This window comes from Mastigoproctus giganteus, chromosome 9 (genome assembly GCF_048544385.1).
Source record: "Mastigoproctus giganteus isolate SK-2022 chromosome 9, ASM4854438v1, whole genome shotgun sequence".
Lineage (NCBI taxonomy): Eukaryota > Metazoa > Arthropoda > Arachnida > Uropygi > Thelyphonidae > Mastigoproctus > Mastigoproctus giganteus.
Window position 1 is genome coordinate 157,414,439 of NC_143583.1, and position 14,270 is coordinate 157,428,708.

Consider the following 14,270-nt stretch of genomic DNA (forward strand, 5'->3'; position numbering starts at 1 on the left):
AGGCAACATTAGTTCATTCGCATAATGTACACCTTAAAAACCACTAGTCTAGGATCAGTCTTGAGTAAGATTTTTCCCTGAGAGCCATCTAATAACCCACAGCAGTCTCTCATGCTGTTTATGGGTGTTTAAATCCTGCTGCCACTGAAAGTTAAAAACTTGTTTAAGTTTTTTTACACATAACTCATGTATGATTCTTGGGGGACTGAAGATGGCAGTTTACAAGTAGAAGTTTGTTCTACACCTGAAATCCATTTGAGCATCCCTCACATGCTCAATGGATTTCAGGTTTTAAGACCAAAGCAGGTATTCCATTTGGTGAATACCCCCACCTCTGAAGAATGCCCTCCATTATATGTGCCCTACAGCAAAGAACATTATCATCCATTAGAAGAAATTGGTCACTTACTACTACAAGGAGTGCAATATGGTTCCAGGATTTTGCAGTCTTTCACAGCAATCATAGTTGCCTTTCAAAGATGTGCAGCTCTGTTGTACATTAGGATGCCCAGACCACTTCCTCTGTAATAAATAAGTTTTAGGAGCAGTCCTCTCTAATGCTTATGGGTTGGTTTCGGGTGCCCTCTCCAGACATGAGAATCAGATTGTCCACTGAATCTAGAATCATCCACAAACATAACAATCAACCTTGCCCATTGGTCCAGTTGACAATTTGATAACATTTGAAAGGGCCCATTTCTTCAATGAGGCAAGTCATGGATCATCTCTACACAGTCTATGGGATACAGTTTGGTGGGAAGTGATGCTATGCTTTCATTTCCCTATGCCACCTAGCAATTAGGGTCAGATATCAGTCATCTGATAGTATTGTTGGGATCCATGATCCACTTATTACAGCTCTTAACAATATTCTTGTTTCCATACTTGGGTTGCCCTTCAATACTCTTGCTGCTTCACTATGATCAGTTGCTTCCACCTAATCCACCACAAGGTGATTCGTTATAGAGGACAAATCACTTACACTGTGCATGTTCCGTTAGACCAGAAAATTACTTTAATGTGCACAGTATCCATGCAAAAAAAAAACCTGTCATATAAGGCAACCCAAGAGCTCTTATCTGCCCATGTATTTTGTCCATAAATTGTGCTTGCTAGCAGATGTCTTTTGCTGGATGATAAAAACTATGCCCTCCAACTGAGGAGACTAATTTATTCAAGGAACAAAAATGCCCATAAAAGTTCCTTACACCATTGACAAGATTCAAACCGGGGCCTTTTCCACCCAGTGTAGAGTGGTGATTATAACTACTCTGATGCCTGTGTAGACTATCCATGCAACAATTAAATCAAGTAAAAAATGCACAGTAAGGCCTTTTCAAAGTTCACTTATTTCTGCAAAATGAACAATGTACTCATTGATAATTACATTATCACTTTATTCATGTGCAAATTCAGTTCAATTTAGAAAAGATTTTTTCCACCAATATAAGATAAATATGCAACAGATTTACAACATCAAGAATTGCTACTACTATATACTTTTTTAATCATTTGGTTATAGGTTTCATCATATTTTGAAGTTCCAGTAGCAAGACAAGATTTACACCTTGATATCCCAGAATCGTGCAGAAAAGGAAAAAAATATAATGCTCATGTGAATAAAAAGCCAAAGACAAGAGGCATTCCTTTCCAGTTCAAAGATGACAGAAAGAGTTGGTATGCTCAATTCCCACTGGCACCCAAAGAGGAAAAGTGGAATTATGATATCCAACCCAACGTTTCACCCTGTTTCTCTGACAATTCCCTGAACAGGAAGAAAAAGAAATGAGAATATAAAGAGATTCCAAAGTTGGAAAATGTCCTAGTTGTAACAAAATTATTTCAAATGGTAATGAACACAGATCCTTGTAATGTTTACCAAAAACATTAAATTTGTTATCACACATTAATCACAAACTGCTCCATTTACACTTACTTGATTTCTGGAAAAATGTTTTTAATTACCCAATAAATTAATTCTCTCAGGATAGAATTTAATTCCTTAACATTAACTATTTGTAGGCTGTTCTCATATGCATTAAGTAAGCCCTATTAAGTTATGCAGTGGATTCCAGTTATTTGGGCCACTGGTTAATTGGGGCAAATCTTAAAAAAAAAAAGAAAGCCAGGGCTTACTTCACTTAATTGGGACAGGAGACCACAGCACTGGAGATTACCCAACGATTGTCTCCGACGGTACCACGTGGTTCGGTTGAAATTCTGGAGGTCACAACCACAAAACAATTAGCAGTCACCTGTTTATTGGTCTTTTCTGTTAGCGAAATCTATCGTAAACTCAATCTTATTGAATTTGCAATAATACCGATAGCTGGAATTCTGTGGATTATTATGGCGAAATGTGTTTACACTTCCATGAAATCTTCAATCAAAAAAAATTAATTTTCAGATCTTCTCTTCATTCCTATTTTTAAAGCTTTGTAACTCATTACTCTGTTCTCACTTGTGTGTATTGTGTTACTTGCAATCTGTGTGTGCCATGTTCTTTGTTATTGATTGCTTATCTTTTTACTGTTTTAAATTTAAACCCCCACCCACAGATGTCAGTGAACAGAAATGTCAACTAGTTCATATGTACATATTACCATACATTAATTATTCCGATTATCACGTATATCCTTCCGATTTTCATGTATCATTTAATTGGTAAGGTAATAAAGGGTAAATTTGTGCTTAATATTTCTTTGCTTTTATAGCCTGCAGATAATATTCCTCCTATTTTTGGTAATTAGAATCTGTTTAATAGAAACAAAATTCAATTCACAAATGTGATCACAATGACCAGCTGCACATGGTATAGTTAACAGTACTTTACTATGATGACTCCACCATAACGTGATTTGATTGTACAGTGAACCAATTATAAAGGGTGGGGGTACATTGTATTTTTAACTATTTACTTTGGAGACTTCGGATAATTGGAGCAGCCGCTTAGTCTGGCCAAAATGCACTAGTCCCGATGTGTCGCAAATAATCGGAATGGACTGTATTTTATTTAAGCACTTTTAAAAAAAAAAGTGTGATCAAATTTCTCACATAAAAATGTGAACTTGAAATAAAGAAAATGAATTGTTATATTTAAACTTTCCTGCTTTTGAAAAAAAAAATAAGGACTGTTAAAATTGAGCTTCGCATACTACCGTTTTACTCTCAATGTGTCTTAGACTTATTTCATGACAGTGATCCTATTAAATTGAATTGAATTTTGGCACAGGTTGCCATTGTATGTGCTATAGATTTACTCATGATGTTGAGAAAGTGGTATGTATTATAGCATGTGTTAAACATTTTGTAACTGATGGAAAAAATTGTAATAGTGAGCATGACCGTATTTACCAAGATGCAATGGTGCAGTTGCTTTAGGGTCTCAGGAAACCTCAGAACAAAAAATGTTGATCTACCTCTGCCACCTTATTTTTGGAACGCTAAAAACTTCAGACTAAATCCAGCACTGTCTGCAAGCAAAACTTAACGGATTTAAAAAAACCTCCCATGATCTTAAGATCAGTTGATATTATCATTCAATTGTAGGAATTATAAATAAATTAAATGACTAGGTCCTAAGGAAGAAATACTTAATATTTGTTAACATTTTTGCAGTTACCCTTCCTTCTTTAAATTTTGTCCTGTCACCTTGCCTCCCTTACTCTTGTTCAGGGCCCAACCCAGAACACTAGTGGTCAATGCAGACCTAGGCCTTTGAGGCCTAGGTCCAAATCCTACCAAAAGTTAAAGTAACCAGGACTATCTCAAACAGACAGAAGGTGGGGGGGTAGATATGAGTATTCCATTTACTATAATGGCTCCATTGACCTTGTCAGCATTGCACAGCAACTATATTATCCTAGTGTAACCATTAAAGCATCACAGGTGCAGCAAACAAAATCATTAGTCTGAAATTTTCTGGGTAGAATATTTACACTTTGTATTAATTTATTCTTAAAATTAATTTTAGTGTCTGGACAGTTTCTTCTTTTTATACAACTGCATCTGCAGTTTTACATAATTTTTATAAAAACGAAATAGCAAGAATATATAGCAGAATAATTTAATCACTAATTATTCTTACTGTATGTTCAGAGTTTTCTTCTCTCGTTGGGATACTTTAATGAATGAGCAAAATAAGCATCTATGCAGGAAGTTGCACAAGCGAGTGATATAGAATGGTAACATTGTGACCATCATTACAAATGTTTAACCATGCAGTTGCATATTAAAAACTAATAGAAGAAATGATTCAGTATCTACAACAATTCTAATAAGCACAAGATTATTAAAAATCTCAGGCTTATCAGAAGACCTCATTCTGATCTCAAAGCATTAAAATATACAAATCAAAAAAATTCATGACATTCCAATTAGAACATAAAAGCTTGAAGTAACTGATGGGGAAGTTTGAGAGTGAGAAGTGCTGCCACCCTCATGCCTTATTTTCTACAGATTTTGTTTTGGTTAACTGTGCATATGGGAACAAAGCATCTCACTGCCACAAACATCTCAAAGCCAAATACCTTCTGTTAAACTGCCAACATTTGGAAGAACTGGAAATATCTGTTCTTTATCTAGTACAGTTTTCCTGAAGTCTTCTTTAATCCAGGCATGGTTAGCTGATCTAAGGCACAGGAGTAAGATTTCCTTGTCAGTTATTTTGGCTTTTCAGCCTGTACCACATGCAAATTGGCCTGTGTACACACAGATATGGGTTATGCTCTGGGATCATTAAAATGATTATCCAATATAGCTCTCATGATAGCACTGTCCTCACCCTGGGTTAGGAATTCTGGAGTTCAAATCCCATCAATGAGAGTAATTTTTATGGACTTTCATTCTGTGGCTGAGTTAGCCAGTCTCAGGCATGGACAACCAGGTTTTAACATACCCCAAAAACAAGTTTTGTCCAGCAAAAATGGCAAACCAACCAGAGAACAAGTGCAATTTATGGACATAGTACACACAGACAGGATGAAAGCATCTGTTGGCTCTAATCACAGATTAACAATATGACTGATTATAATCACCACCCTCCCCACACCCTTTTAAAAGGCCTGGGTTCAAATCCATCAATGATGGGAGGTACTTTTATGGGCCACTTCATTTTAGTGGAAGACTCTTTGCCAAGGCTTCTTTTCCCAAAAATAGCAACAAAATCTTGATCTAATATGAAGATTAGATCTATCACTGTTTTTTTTTTTTTTTTTTTTTCTGTTCAAAGGCCCTCTGCAAGGACACTGTTCATTTTGAATTTCTCAAATGGTCAAAGAAATATTACAAAAAAGTTCTACAGCAACTGGACAATGCTGTTCAGAGAAAACCAAAAAAGTGGACTTCAGGGAATTGAGACTCAAATTTCCCTGCATACTCTTGTGCTATTCCATTCAACATTTTTTTTTTTTGTTTCCCCAAGCTTAAAGCATTTTTTAAAGCTCACAGATTTGTTAAACTTAGGAAATTATTATTCAGTGTGACACAGGAATGCTTCCACAAGTTGCAAAAGCATTTGGAATCTGTGTATAGTGTTGAAGAGAATACTTTACAGATTCACCCAAACATGGAGGCATTTCCTAAATATCAGTTTAATTCCCAAACACCAATCTGCAAATCAAAACTTTTTTGGGAGGGGAGATAGAATTCCATGGAAAATGAGTTGTTAAAATCTATGGCCTTAAAGTTAAGCAAATCTGAGTGTGAATTCATTTTTCCACACAGAAAATTTCAATATAGAATTAAAATATGGTGTAGAAATTATTTCCTTTATTAAAATTTAGCTGTTTGTTTACTGTGGCATTCCCTTTTAATCTCGATTTTGCTCCAGTTTTGAAAAAGCATAGGAAAATATAAAAAAAAAAAAACTTTATGTTGAGCTTATTTACACAAAGAGCATTTAAGAAAGAGAATAAAAAACTTTTGAAAACATGCTAAAATTAGACCTTTTGTACCTCACTGGCTACTTGAGTAGGTGAAAATCATCTATTAAATGCAATATTATCAGGAAGAATTCTGTTCACTACACAAGATGATTTCACTAAAATTACAACATTTTTGTACTACCAGTTATGACAAATTACAAATCCATTCAGGTAATTTTTGAGTGTTATTTTGGCATTTAATATTTACTTGAGGACTTGTTTAGAGCTATTCCCCAATACTTTATCACTAATACAGCAATTACAGATTGCTTCGTGAATAAATATTGCAGATAACTTGAAACACTATCCTTAACCAAAAGACAGGATTAAGGAATAGTTATGTCAAAAGGGATTTAAGTTTGCTTACAAAAGAATGGTATACTTTTAAGAATTTAACAGAATGTACTTGTGTAATAGGGGGTGTGTGTGTGGGGGGGGAACTATAAATAAGGAATATTTGAATCTGTTCTTTACTAAGTTTCAATTTTTAACATAGCAAAAAAAAACCCCTATTTATTAGACTACTAATTTCCATATTTCATTTTTGTACAGAATAAACACTGAATACATTCAAGTTTCTGGAACTGTTGTAAAATATTATAAATTATGCTGAAAGAAGATGTACACTACTGAAATGACATCTTTATTAGAAACCCAACAGGGCACATCAGCAGTACAAAAAACATTTAGGACCATCAATGTCATGCTAAGCTATTGGCACCAAAATAACTAGTAATGCAAATACATTTGAATAGTCATTGGAATGTTTACAATTAAGAACCCTTGGAAACTTACGAAATTAGGAACAGAATGACTAACCTTTGATTAAATAAATCAGCTTTAAAAAAAAAAAAAATCTTAGTTTTCTAAACAAATTATCAAAAAGCATGCTGACCACTTTCTATAATAATCTACCTACTTCGGAATGTAATCCACTACACGGCTATAATGGAATGTTACTATCGCAACATGCAGCAAACTTTTAATGCCACTGATTTTATAAAATAATCTATGAAATTGTCATTTGGAATCACTAAAAATAGCTTTATTAAATAAAATACTATTTTATTAAAAGAATAAAGAACCCAAATGTATGTTACTGGAATAGAACATTTTTAATCAAAATAAGTTATATATAGAACCAGAATATAGCACTTTGATTTTTATTACTATTTCAAAGAAATTAGTAATTTTATATTTATCTGCCATTTAAAATAATATATATATATCCATAAAGCAAAAAATACCATCAACATTTCTGATGATTTGTTTTTGTTGGAACTGAGTTTTTTTTTTAAAGCTGAAAAATGTTAGTCATTTTTGATACTTTCTAATTTCTTAAGTTTCTATAAATATATAAAATCAATGACATTAAAAAAGGCAGTTTAGAAATTTAAGGTTTAAATATTAACCACATCACTTCATAGTTGATTTCACTTAAATCCAATTTACACCGTTATTACAAAGAACTGTTGTGGTGCCATATATCAAGAGACATTAGTTCACTATTAGTAACTGGATTGTAAATTTGTGCCCCCTAAAGCTACAATGTGCAATGCTGCACTGAAGCAAAGCGCCAGATTAGCATCGTCAACCTCACAAATTCACCCCCAAACTTTAGATTTGTTCCCATTATTATTATTCTTTTATTTATTCATTCATTATTTATTTATTTTTTTTGTTCAGACCCTTCCTTGCTTAGGATCACCATCTCCACTTCCACACACCTTACCACTGCTGCTTATGCAAGGAGTGACTAGTTCCATTTCTCTCAGGAGTCCAATAAGAGAACTGGCTGTAGGATGAACAGCATTAAGTACACAACATTGCAAATGAAAATGGTTTCACAGTGAAGACAAGTTACAGAATAAAATTTGAAAACAGGAAAATAAAACCAGTTTGAATTTGTATCAGAAAGACCTCTTGGTATACCTACAACCTTGTAAACAGTGCCAAAGCTGGAAGTCTGTAGGAAGTGGATGATGCTCACTTTACACAGAGGGGGTGAATTGACAGAATCTACAAGAAAAACAATGTTAGAGTTAAAATACAAAAGATGTTTAGGTTATAAATACATAGAAGCTAAATGATCTAAAGAAAAAGTTAAATTCATAAAAGTTCCATTTAAAAATTAATGAATAATTTAAGAGTTCTAAACAGATAGCCACTGGGACAGGCTACAGGAAGATTGTTCAACACTGCTTAGAAATGATTTTTCAATGCTATACTGAGGAACTTTACACTTGATCACACTGCAGCCACTTTTAGATGTGCATACCTGTGAATGGTCATTTCAATGCAACTAATGGATATGTACCTCTCCAGCAAATCTCACTTCAATTGCACATAACCAACTTTTTCTAGCAGCAATTGTTTCAATACTTTTAACATCAAGTTATCTTCCATATCTTGGATAATCTCCAGTAGATTTTTGGATATTGTTTAAATTCACTGTACCATATGAAATTGGGGGAGGGAACTGTGCCACTTGGTTACTATGATATAAAGAGGTAGTTTAATTGCACTAAGAGGTACTTTAATTGCACCATTACTTTTATCATCATGATAAAGTGAAAAAATGAAGCTGGGAGTCAGCTGTATGCATATCCACATGCAGAATGTTAACTTTAACCAATTCAATGATATGCCCAGAAAAGTTCCACTACTTGCTCTATGTTTTAATTTGGTATACTGTACTCCAAAACAGTTGCATGCTGATTGCAGTGCTTTAGGTGTTATATTCTGACTTCTGGGCATTACATTATTGCTAGAAGATGGCAGTACAGAATAAAATAATTTATTAATTTTTCACTCACTTTATACAATATAACAACAGATATGTTGCCAGTCATAACTGCAACTGAAGTAGTACATCCACTCATGACATTTTCAATGGACAAAAATGGAGCAGTACTGAAACTTGATACAGCCCTATGTAGATCTACATTTTATGGCAATGCAGGTATTTGGATACCCTTGTTTTGTAATGCTACTCCATTGCAGTGCTTTTATACATTTGTGATAATTTTGTAAACCACATTGTTACCAAGACAGAGATATGAATATGCAGTGTCTTGATGCTGTTGCTTCAGGTGTAAGTTCAAATGCAAGAATAAGAATGTGGGAGGATACATGTAAAGAACACCTTTTCGTTGCTCTGTTATGAATGGTGGACATAATTCATGAACCTAAATTGAAGTTTTACTGGTCAAGCAACTAAATATTTCAGACCCCGATACAATGCAGTTATAACAGAACTGACTAAAAATCTCCCGGTTATGGTATTTCGCACATTAAAACAGGGCTTGTGAGAAAAATAGGGACAGCACTAAAAAAAAAAAGTCTGGTAACAGTGGCAAACCATGTGGTACAGTCTGAGACAATCACAGGGTAATCTCCAGTGCTGCTGTCTCCTGCCCAGATTATATGGCATGCTGTCCCAATTAAGCGAAGTAAACCCTGGCTATTTTCTCAATTGGGTTGTTTAAGGTTTGCCCCGATTAACCGATGTCCCAAATAAGCGGAATCCACTGTGTGTGTGGCACAAATCCTGTGAAGTGAACCTAGAGCAATGGCTGAAAGGAATTTGAAACATATCCTGCATGTTGATGTTCAAATGGTCAACAAATTACAATTATTACTTTTGTACAATGAAATTTTTGGCTTGCCAAATAATAAAAAAAGGCACAATACTGTATCTTTTTTCAACCTTTCTTGCATTGAGAAGAATTATCAGTTCCTGTAACACCAACTGGGAGGAAGATGAAAGCAAAAAGAACTGCATCAACTTTTACAGAAGTTTATGCTTTCCTTAAAGCAAGCAATGAAGCACTTAACCTGGTACAACAAACCAAATGCAATGATTAAATTAAGTCCTGCATTAAAATATCCTCTAAAATCCTATCATACTGTACAGCATAGGACATATGCAGCCAAGTTTGAGTTAAAGGCACATAACAGCTATTGTATTTAATGGAATCTACTTCCATACATTACTGGTCACTTAGACAATATATATCATTCACAGGTTGGCAGAAGTTTGTTAATAGAGGTCATCCGTCAATCTGATGAGAAGCCAGCAGCTTCCAAAAGCCATTCCTGGCAGTGAAACAGATTTTTAAATGTTTAATAGATTCACCTGTCCAGGTGATGCTATGCATTTTAAAAAGATTAAAAATGTAAGCAGAGTGGATAGCCATATGTCTAAGTCAAACATAAGCTCAATTCTTAGCTCCAAATATGCAGCCTCTGTCTTCGCTGGGAGAAGAATGATCCCTATGATTAAAAAAAAAAAAAAAAAAACCAAACTCAGTAAAGGAATGAAAGTTGGAAGAGAAGAGGAAAATTCTGAATAGACCAAATAACTACAAATTAGAAAAGGTTTGACAATTGTGTATCTAGGAATAGTTTAATGAAGATGGAAGGTTATAAATAATCCAGGAAAATATCCAGGAAAATTAATGGAGGCACTGGTTAAAGAAGCACTGCAGGATCATTTAGACAAGACTTCAGTTATAGCTCAGACACAGCATGGTTTTGTTAAGGGGAAGTCTTGCCTGACCAACTGGATTGGATACTATGATGCAGTCACAAAAGAACTGGATGCAGGGAATAACTTTGATATTATATACTTGGATCTTAGAAAGGCTTTTGATACTGTTGCACATGGAAGACTGCTACACAAATTGGAGCAGTGTGGCATTGGAGGCAAGTTGCTGCTATGGATAAAGGGGTGGTTGAGGGGGAGAAGACAGAGATTGGTAATTAATGGACACTGCTCATCGTGGACTAATGTTATTAGTGGAGTCCCTCAGGGCTCAGTGTTGGGTCCATTATTGTTTTCTGTATTTATAAATGATATTGATGATGGTATATCAAGCTTAATGTCCAAGTTTGCAGATGATACAAAGGTTGGCAGGGTTGTCAAGGACACTACTGACACTATGCTGCTGCAACAGGATCTGGAAAGGTTGAGCAGATGGGCTGAGAGGTGGCAAATGAAGTTTTAACATTGACAAATGTAAAGTACTACACATGGGAAACAGCAACCCCAGAGCAACGTATGAACTCTGTGGTACTACACTGACAGTGGTAGATAATGAAAGGGACTTGGGGGTGGTTGTGCAGGCAGATATGAAGTTCTCTGAGCAGTGCAGACGGGCTGCAAGAGTAGCTCATGGAGTATTGTCAATGATATACAGGAATTTTTCCAGCAGGGATAAGGAGGTGATTATTCCATTGTATAAGGCAATGGTCAGGCCACACCTAGAGTACTGTATACAGGTCTGGAGGCCTCATTTCAAGAAGGATGTAGAGCTGCTGGAACGAGTACAGAGAAGGGCAACAAGATTAGTGAATGGAACAAAGGGGTGCTCTTACGAAGAAAGGCTTAAGTTTTGCAAATTACAGTGTCTGGAGACTAGGCACCAGCGAGGTGATCTGATAGAGGTGTATAAAGCCTTGAATGGTTTAAGCATGCTCAATGCTGATGGGATTCTTCCTCTAGCTCAGAAAAATCACCTGAGAGGGCATAAATTCAAATTGAGGAAAGACAGATGTAGGATAGACGTGCGGAAATTTGCCTTTAGCCAGCGGGTGGTTGGTTGGTGGAACAGACTCCCATCCCTTGTGGTGGAGGTTGATAGCCTAAATAAGTTTAAGGCTCAGCTGGACAGGTATTTTGAACGAACAGAGGGGTGAAGTGGAAGTGGTTTTTTTTTTTTTTTTTGGCTGATGCTGCATAAGCTTGCTTTCTTGCATCAAATGCCTCTACTAATGCTAATAAACAGAAGTAAGGTGGGAAGCAAGTTAATTTCATTAAGCAAAAAGAATTACATAAAATAAAAATTTTTATAATAAAAGCTTTTAAGTCCACTTTAATCTAGGCAGATGAGAACTATAGTCATGCAGTGGTGTGTAGTATATAAGGGAGGTTACCAGGCTGTCTGATAAAGCAAAAAAAAAAAGTGTTTTTTGCTTTATTATTTATCAAGAAGTGCAGCTTTACAGTATAGAAGAACCCACATTATTTGATAATTTCTTGCCACCAAATGAACCTGATTACACTGTTAGAAATTAAGAAAAAAAGACCTCCCAAAACAATGTTGATGAATATACTGAATAAAACCATCATCAACGTTATCAGCAGAAATTTGGTAGAGCTCCTGCTGATAATGTTGACAATGGTTTCTAATTAATAACAATGCTAGAATATCTATACCTACAGTAAAGTAAAAGAAATGAATGCTAACAGTCATAATAGAATAAGAGAGCTAAATACATTCGAACTTGGTTATAACGAGCATAGAGGGACCAACAATTTCCTTGTTATATTATTTGTATTAATATAATTGTATAAACTACAATACACTTAATACTAAATTTATTTCTCTGCATTTAAAAACAATATTTAATAATAAACAATATCGATTAGTCTTTATTTAAATCTTAAAATTTATGTTTGTTTTAAAGATTTCACTTTGATATTTCAAAAGTTTCCCCTTAAAGCACTCAACGTGTTAAGTCTCATTACTTGCCTTAGTTCCTCAAAAAAAAATTGACTGTGTCCATTGCATTTTGAGCTTGTTGGCACTGATTTTAGTATTGTCATATCATAGTCGTTATGCTGTTGAGCAGCTTGGAAATGTCCTGCCATCTTCATTGGCAGGACATTTTCAGGCTGATAAACACAAATGAATTTCTGAATGAGAGAAAATGTTCGTTCGTGGTAAATCTCGGGCTGCCCATCTGACGATGAAAATAAACACGATTTCAATTAATCTTAAAATTGATATTTGTTTTAAAGATTTCACTTTGATATTTCATAAGTTTCCCCTTAAAACACTCAATACATACTTCCTAATTCTTCAAAAAAAATTGACTAATGCATCCATCGCACCTTGAGAGCACTGATTTTGATTCAGTTTTAATTATTATATCATCATCACTATTGTCTTTACCATCATCTTCATTTATGGCTGAAATTTCATTTGAATTTAATTTTGATTTAGGCCAAGCTGGAGTACTGGAAACCTTTTCCAGTTACTATAAAGCTCTATTTGAGATACTACGCTAACAACCATTCATGACTACAGACTCTTCATCCTGAGTGCCTGGCACTCAGTAGTTAAACGATTTATTTTTATCAGTTGCTGTCATATTTGCACATATGAGCACTGCCAAGCAAACCTTTCATTTTTGCCACCAACACATTTCCCCCCTTTGAATTTAAATGTATTGTCAAGTGTCAAATTACAAAAAAGTCCTGTTTCGGTGGGGTTGTAGATGTCTTCGTCATTTAAATCTTTCCTGATTTCTGCCCAAACACTGTCAATCCATTCATTTGCCATTATTGGATCTGCAGATAGATTCTCCACTAATTTTTGAATAATATGTTGGTTTTTAAATCAATCCAGCCAACCGTTGTTACATACAAAACTGGCACATTCAAATTGTTGAGCAAATTTTTCCAATTGAGCCTTCAAGATTGGAATGTCTATTGAAAATCCAGCACTTTTGTGTAGTGGCCCACTGAAGCAATGCTTCACAACAGTTGCAACCTCACACTTAAATTTTTTTTGGTTATGTTCTTTTCCAGGGCTGATATGTAAACATGTTTATTCTTTCACAATGTTGATACACTTGAAGAATACAAAGAAAACCTTTTTACACACTTCAACATTTTTTCACCACATTTCAACTCTTGAATAATTGAGTTTTTCGGGAATCTAGAGGCACTTTCTTTTGTTAGCATATATATTTCCGAAGGAAGGATTCGTTTTTAACTGATTTTACTTTAAAATGATAGTCATCTGCATACGTTCTTCGAAGTCCTGAATAAATTTATGGTTCAGTGAATACAAGATAATTTGTAAATAGTGTAATATGACAAGTGCCAATGCACTATATTGTATAGTGCCCCCCCCCTTTTTTTTGTTAGTTGTTGGCACATCGGCTTCTGTGGCCATAATGCACCTCCCAAGGTTTTTGCATTTACTCTAATCCAAGCCTGAGGTGGGATTCGAACCAGTGACCTTTGGGTTGCCAGGCAGGCACTTGACCACCCAGCTATCCTGGTTGGCATAGGCCCCATCCCCGGATGGAAGAGGTCAAAAACTGGCCGCTAATTTCATACAATGTGGGTGGTCATAAAAGCTAAGTCGCCCTTTTCATTTTTTGTCTATTCCAAGAATTGGGTTCAACTACCCAAGCAATTAAGAATTGTTTGCATAGTTACCAAAATTGGTTTGGTATATCTGTGTAGAATGCTCATTATAACAGTGAGTGATTGTATGGGAATACATGTAAATTAAAATTATTTTTGCTTGTTACAGCCGTGATCTCATT

The 14,270-nt window shown here is 35.1% G+C and overlaps 1 protein-coding gene across 1 annotated transcript in view; it reads right to left on the reverse strand.

Annotated features, from left to right (window-relative positions):
* Window positions 1-7,588: 7,588 nt before the first annotated feature.
* LOC150080838 (profilin-like) overlaps window positions 7,589-14,270 on the reverse strand; it is a 93,617-nt gene continuing 86,935 nt past the window's right edge. The window contains exon 4 of the mRNA XM_090381054.1: window positions 7,589-7,943. The gene's annotated coding sequence lies outside the window, so the exon portion shown is untranslated. The remainder of the gene's footprint in view (window positions 7,944-14,270) is intronic.